Source organism: Hyperolius riggenbachi, chromosome 8 (assembly GCF_040937935.1).
Source record: "Hyperolius riggenbachi isolate aHypRig1 chromosome 8, aHypRig1.pri, whole genome shotgun sequence".
Taxonomy (NCBI): domain Eukaryota; kingdom Metazoa; phylum Chordata; class Amphibia; order Anura; family Hyperoliidae; genus Hyperolius; species Hyperolius riggenbachi.
The window spans coordinates 84,415,226-84,423,055 of record NC_090653.1 but is presented as its reverse complement, the minus strand read 5'-3'; positions in this window follow the sequence as shown (position 1 = coordinate 84,423,055).

The following is a 7,830-nucleotide window of genomic DNA, read 5'->3' as shown; positions in this document are numbered from 1 at the left end:
TGGATCTCCACCTCCCCGTCCAGCATCCTGTATCCATGGCTACAGTGATGTCTCGTGTGACCTGTTACATGCTGTCAGGTCACATGAGGTGCCGCTGTAGTCAGAGAGGAAGCAGTATGTATTGCTTCAGGTAGCAAAAGTCTGGAAATGGCTCTGGTTGTGAGCCAGTGATAACTAGCCACTTCAGATCAACAATGGGATTTCTCAATTGCTGATGTTGCCAGTCATTCTCCGCTGATTTGCTAGTGACTCAGGATAATAAACAATTTTTAACAGTAGCTCATTCACTGGTAGCAGATGCTACCTGTTATGCTGGGCATACATGGTGCGTTTATGCACCGGAATCGAGCCGCTGGCTCAATGCCGGCGCGTCCCCGCTCGTCCGTGCGGGCGTGTGGATCGATTCCCGCTCATCCCCATTTTTTTCTATTGTCCACCAGCGGGGATCAAGCGCAGAATCGAACAGCCGCGGTGATCGGACACGTCGGATATTATCAATCGAGCCATCAGCGGCTCGATTGATAAGGAAGAAGCTGCCGTGTATGCCCAGCATTAGATTCAATACCTACTCAATCCAAAATTAAGTTCCCTCACCTCCTTTGGTAAAGCATATTAAATCCCCTCCCGACCGCCTAACGCTGATTGTCACCGGGAGGGTGGCAGCCCCAGGACCGCCAAGAGCGGTGAGTGGTGGATTAGCATGAATCGCTAGCACACATGCACGATTGTACTCTGCCGAGACATGGAGCAGAGTTGTGTGTTCAGCGTTCCAGCCGTGGTCACGGCTGACAGTCTGTAAAATAGAAAAAACGAGACAGTATTTGTTTGTACAGTGTTGTGATCTCTTGCAGTGCTGTATGTGGGCCAGCTCTGTCAGGGCTGGTGCACACCGAGCGGCTTTTTGGGCGTTTTTAGATCCGCTTGCAGCTGCGGATCTGCTTGGTCAATGTATCTCAATGGGGTGGTGCACACCAGAGCGGCAGGCGTTTTGCAGAAGCGAAAAATGCCTGGGTGAGGCATTTTTTGGATTGCGGATGCGTTTCTGCCTCAATGTTAAGTATAGGAAAAACGCAAACCGCTCTGAAAAACGGCACTTCAGAGCGGTTTTGCAGGCGTTTTTGTTACAGAAGCTGTTCAGTAACAGCTTTACTGTAACAATATATGAAATCTACTATACTGAAAACCGCAGCAGCAATCCACAAAACGCTAGCAAAACGCCTCATAAAAATAAAAAAAAGCGTTTAAAATCTGCTAGCATTTTGCGGATCTGCTAGCGGGTTTTGGTGTGCACCAGCCCTCACTGAGCTGTCCCCAGGACAGACTCAAGAAGTGATTGCTCTAATAGGTTAATGCCTATGAGAGCCGAGCACACTGATTGGCTCTCAGAGAGGGGAGGGAGGGAAGGAATAAAAAAATGAAATTTTTATTATAAAAAAAAGAATATTTAAATTAATTGAAAAAGAACACACACATTGCAGCAGAAATCAAATGCCACCAACAGCAAGCTCTGTTGCTGGCAAGAAATGGGGGCAAGATTCATTTGTGTGCTAAGTGTATGACTCTGAAGCAAGCTGTTAAAGCTGAATTTAAAAAAATGGCCTGGTCACTGGGGGGGGGGGGGGGGGGGGGGGGGTGTAAGCCTATGGGTAAGGTAAATCCGTTATGAAAGAAAATGCCCCTATAGAGTACATACCTCAGAAGGGGAAAGCCTCTGGATCCTAATGAGGCTTCTCCCATCTTCTTCATCCTCAGGGATCAAGCACTGGCAGCCCTGAAATATCCACTGACAAGTTTACCGGTGATGCGCACAGGCGCAGTAGAAGCTGCAGCATGCGGCAATATTTGTAAATATTGCTGTGTGCTGTCCGGGGGGGCTTCCAGCACTGGATCCCTGAGGCTGAAGATGACAGGGAAAGCCTCATTATTTAGAGTCCAGAGGCTTCACCCTGCTGAGGTAAGTAACGGGATTTTATATATATGTATCTTTAACTTGTACACCTTATACATCAGAGCAATTTTGACATTTTAACTATGTCCGTTTTCATTAAGTAACAGCTTTGCCACCACTTTTGTTACCTTGTGTATATTTGTTGTTTAGTTTTAAAATAAAGGTTTATTTTATTCTGGTGTGAATTTGTTTTCTCCTTTTATGGGAAAATGAACCCTTAATGGTTAAGTGGAGAAGTGCCATTACTGCTCCACTTATATTGCTCTTTTCACAGCCAGCTTTGCAGTCACACAGAAGTCTTGCCTTGTACAGCAAGCTCTGTAGCCAGCATCAGTGACTGATGGGCAGTGCAGAGGCTTGGGACCCTTATTGATCTTCTCCCCTCCTCCTGAACAGTGTCTTCTGCTCAGACAATCCTGTGATGCTTCCCAGTGTTTCCATAGGGCGGCACCAAAGCTCTGTCCATCTGTCACCTGACCTAATCAGATGCCATTGCTGCTCTGATCAGGCCAGGTGACAGCTGGTCAGTGCTGAGGTGTCTACCTTGGTAAACACTGCTGGAAGCCAGGTCATAGGCGTCAAATGGGGAGGGGGACCACTTGAAATATTAAAGGGAAGCACAATAGGATTGCCTCAGCAGGGAAAACTGTTCAGAAGGGGGGAGGGGGAGAGAGATATTGTAGTCTCAGAGAAGTGGGGAGATCAGTGAGGGTTAAAGCAAACCTGAGATGTTAGAAAAAAAAAGTTTGATATCTACCTGGGGCTTCCTCCAGCCCCCTCAGCGCAGATCCCTCCCTCCACCTCTTCCTCCAAGCTAACGGGGCTTCTACCGAGCAAACGAGGGAGTGATCTGCGCGGAGGGGGCTGGAGGAAGCCCCAGGTATGTATAAAACGTTTATTTTCTTAAGTCTTAGGTACACTTTAAGGGCTGATGAGGCACCTCTTATAATAAATGTCACCTGTAAGGATCAAGCTCATTCCCTTAATCCTTAGTGCAACATCCCTCGGGTATACCTGAGCAGTGTGCTGTTTCTATAGAGTAAGGAGGAACAACAGAGCAGCTTCCCACTGGCTGGAAGGAGGGGAACAATGCACCAATGTACTTCCTGACTGCCATTAGAATCAACCGATCACTACCAGCCTGCCGCTAGAATTAACCACCTTAGCGGTATGGACGAGCTCAGCTCGTCCATTACCGCCAGAGGGTGCCGCTCAGGCCCTGCTGGGCCGATTTTGATCAAATAAAGAGCAGCACACGCAGCCGGCACTTTGCCAGCCACGTGTGCTGCCCGATCGCCGCCGCTCTGCGGCGATCCGCCGCGAGTAGCGGCGAAAGAGGGTCCCCCCAGCCGCCTGAGCCCTGCGCAGCCGGAACAAATAGTTCCGGCCAGCGCTAAGGGCTGGATCGGAGGCGGCAGACGTCAGGACGTCGGCTGACGTCCATGACGTCACTCCGCTCGTCGCCATGGCGACGAAGTAAACAAAACACGGAAGGCCGCTCATTGCGGCCTTCCGTGTTACTTTTGGCTGCCGGAGGCGATCAGAAGAACGCCTCCGGAGCGCCATCTAGTGGGCTTTCATGCAGCCAACTTTCAGTTGGCTGCATGAAATAGTGTTTTTTTTATTTAAAAAAAACCCTCATGCAGCTGCCCTGGCGATCTTAATAGAACGCCAGGGTGGTTAACCGATCACTACCAGCCTGACACTAGAATCTGCCAATTTCTATCAGCCTGGCACTAAGATAAACTGATCACTACCTGTCGTCCACTAGAATCAAGAAATACCAGACTGGCACTAGAATCAATGATTCGGGAGATATTGTACTGATATTATTGATATTGTATTATGCCGAGTGCTTGCTAGCTCTCTATACTGGCACTAGACAGGCGGTTCCACCATGGAGGCTGATGAGAGCGCAGCCGCAGCCATGCTGAGACTCCACATGTCACGGCCCTCTGCTGCTCTGTAACACTATCAAGTGCCTGTGCTTGACACACGTAGTGTTACTACCGCTGCATTTAAATTTCACTGGCGAGTGGCAGTTGGGATGCTAAACTGGTCGACAAGCATGAGGTCCATCTGAAAGATGCCTCACTGATTTACATTGGACCAGTCAAATACCATTGCTGCTGATTTTGAATGGGGTCACTTTCAACCTGCAGATTATTTGCAACCAAATTTGCATCAACTCACTCACCACCCATATTGCCTACCACCACCTTACTATCACTCAGGGTCGGACTGGGACACTGGGGGCCCACCAAAGAAATTTCAACCTGGGGCCCACACATCCCATGATTGCAGTGAAAAAAGGGCGTGACCATGCACCGGAAGGTGGGCGTGGTCATGATGTATTATGGACAGGGCCAAATGTACATGATTTTAGCAGCATTGTAATTCAGAGACACTGCTGCCCAGCAAAACTTTGCATAGAGTTCCCTCCTTCAATATAAAGTAATGTCTTACTTTGCAGAGGTTGCGACCGCATCGGGGCCCTTAGGCCAAAGGGGCCCCGAAGGGCCTTCCCTCAACTACAGTATACCTCTCGATTGGTCCTGTGCTCATAATAATTAGAGTTGGGCCGAACGGTTCGCCTGCGAACGGTTCCATGCGAACTTCAGTGGTTCGCGTTCGCGTCCCGCAGGCGAACCTTTGCGGAAGTTCGGTTCGCCCCATAATGCACATGGAGGGTCAACTTTGACCCTCTACATCACAGTCAGCAGGCCCAGTGTAGCCAATTAGGCTACACTAGCCCCTGGAGCCCCACCCCCCCTTATATAAGGCAGGCAGCGGCGGCCATTACGGCCACTCGTGTGCCTGCATTAGTCAGAGTAGGGCGAGTTGCTGCAGACTGTCTCTCAGGGAAAGATTAGTTAGGCTTAGCTTGTTCCTGTCTGGCTGCATACCTGTTCTGTGAACCCACCACTGCATACCTGTGCTGTGAACCCACCACTGCATACCTGTGCTGTGAACCCACCACTGCATACCTGTTCTGTTCAGTGGACCCGCCACTGTATACCTGTTCATTGAACCCACCACTGCATACCTGTGCTGTGAACCCACCACTGCATACCTGTGCTGTGAACCCACCACTGCATACCTGTGCTGTGAACCCACCACTGCATACCTGTTCTGTTCAGTGGACCCGCCACTGCATACCTGTTCTGTTTAGTGAACCGCCACTGCATACCTGTTCTGTTCAGTGGACCCGCCACTGCATACCTGTTCTGTTTAGTGAACCGCCACTGTATACCTGTTCTGTTTAGTGAACCCGCCACTGCATACCTGTTCTGTTCAGTGAACCCATCGCATCAGTGCGCATACCTGTGCAGTTAAGTGAACCCGCCACTGCATACCTGTTCTGTTCAGTGGACCCGCCACTGCATACCTGTTCTGTTTAGTGAACCGCCACTGTATACCTGTTCTGTTTAGTGAACCCGCCACTGCATACCTGTTCTGTTCAGTGGACCCGCCACTGCATACCTGTTCTGTTTAGTGAACCCACCACTGCATACCTGTTCTGTTCAGTGGACCCGCCACTGCATACCTGTTCTGTTTAGTGAACCCGCCACTGCATACCTGTTCTGTTCAGTGGACCCGCCACTGCATACCTGTTCTGTTTAGTGAACCGCCACTGTATACCTGTTCTGTTTAGTGAACCCGCCACTGCATACCTGTTCTGTTCAGTGGACCCGCCACTGCATACCTGTTCTGTTTAGTGAACCCACCACTGCATACCTGTTCTGTTCAGTGGACCCGCCACTGCATACCTGTGCAGTTAAGTGAACCCGCCACTGCATACCTGTTCTGTTCAGTGGACCCGCCACTGCATACCTGTTCTGTTTAGTGAACCGCCACTGTATACCTGTTCTGTTTAGTGAACCCGCCACTGCATACCTGTTCTGTTCAGTGAACCCACCGCATCAGTGCGCATACCTGTGCAGTTAAGTGAACCCGCCACTGCATACCTGTTCTGTTCAGTGGACCCGCCACTGCATACCTGTTCTGTTTAGTGAACCGCCACTGTATACCTGTTCTGTTTAGTGAACCCGCCACTGCATACCTGTTCTGTTCAGTGGACCCACCGCATCAGTGCGCATACCTGTGCAGTTAAGTGAACCCGCCACTGCATACCTGTTCTGTTCAGTGGACCCGCCACTGCATACCTGTTCTGTTTAGTGAACCGCCACTGTATACCTGTTCTGTTCAGTGGACCCGCCACTGCATACCTGTTCTGTTTAGTGAACCCACCACTGCATACCTGTTCTGTTCAGTGGACCCGCCACTGCATACCTGTTCTGTTTAGTGAACCCGCCACTGCATACCTGTTCTGTTCAGTGGACCCGCCACTGCATACCTGTTCTGTTTAGTGAACCGCCACTGTATACCTGTTCTGTTTAGTGAACCCGCCACTGCATACCTGTTCTGTTCAGTGGACCCGCCACTGCATACCTGTTCTGTTTAGTGAACCCACCACTGCATACCTGTTCTGTTCAGTGGACCCGCCACTGCATACCTGTGCAGTTAAGTGAACCCGCCACTGCATACCTGTTCTGTTCAGTGGACCCGCCACTGCATACCTGTTCTGTTTAGTGAACCGCCACTGTATACCTGTTCTGTTTAGTGAACCCGCCACTGCATACCTGTTCTGTTCAGTGAACCCACCGCATCAGTGCGCATACCTGTGCAGTTAAGTGAACCCGCCACTGCATACCTGTTCTGTTCAGTGGACCCGCCACTGCATACCTGTTCTGTTTAGTGAACCGCCACTGTATACCTGTTCTGTTTAGTGAACCCGCCACTGCATACCTGTTCTGTTCAGTGAACCCACCGCATCAGTGCGCATACCTGTGCAGTTAAGTGAACCCGCCACTGCATACCTGTTCTGTTCAGTGGACCCGCCACTGCATACCTGTTCTGTTTAGTGAACCGCCACTGTATACCTGTTCTGTTTAGTGAACCCGCCACTGCATACCTGTTCTGTTCAGTGAACCCACCGCATCAGTGCGCATACCTGTGCAGTTAAGTGAACCCGCCACTGCATACCTGTTCTGTTCAGTGGACCCGCCACTGCATACCTGTTCTGTTTAGTGAACCGCCACTGTATACCTGTTCTGTTTAGTGAACCCGCCACTGCATACCTGTTCTGTTCAGTGGACCCGCCACTGCATACCTGTTCTGTGAACCCGCCACTGTATACCTGTTCTGTTCAGTGAACCCACCGCATCAGTGTGCATACCTGTGCAGTTAAGTGAACCCACCTACCTACGTGAGTGCACGCAGTGTGATATACCACTCCGTGCATACCCGATATGGACAAAACAGGTAGAGGAAGAGGTAGTGGCAGAGCCAGAGGAAGGCCACCCGGCAGGTCTGCGCGAGGTCGTGTAAATGTAATTTCGTGTGGACCTGGCCCACAGTACAGTGCTCGGAAGAAGGCACGTCCCATCACCTCCCAAGATTGTCAGGACGTGGTTGAGTATTTAGCGACACAGAACACCTCATCTTGCTCAGCCACCAGTGCTACTACTAGCACCACTTCCGCTGCATTTGACACTTCGCAAGAATTATTTAGTGGTGAAATCACTGATGCACAGCCATTGTTGTTACAGCCAGATGAATTTTCACCAGCTCATATGTCTGAGTTACGCGGCAACATTATGGATGTAACGTGTAAGGAGGATGAAGGACCTACTGATGTTGGTGCATGTTTGGATTTGTCTGAGGCAAGCGAAGCTGGGCAGGATGATTACGATGATGACGATGATAGGGATCCTCTGTATGTACCCAATAGAGGAGATGAAGAGGGGGACAGTTCAGAGGGGGAGTCAGAGAGTAGGAGGAGGAGAGAAGTTGCTGAAAGAAGCTGGGGCAGCTCTTCG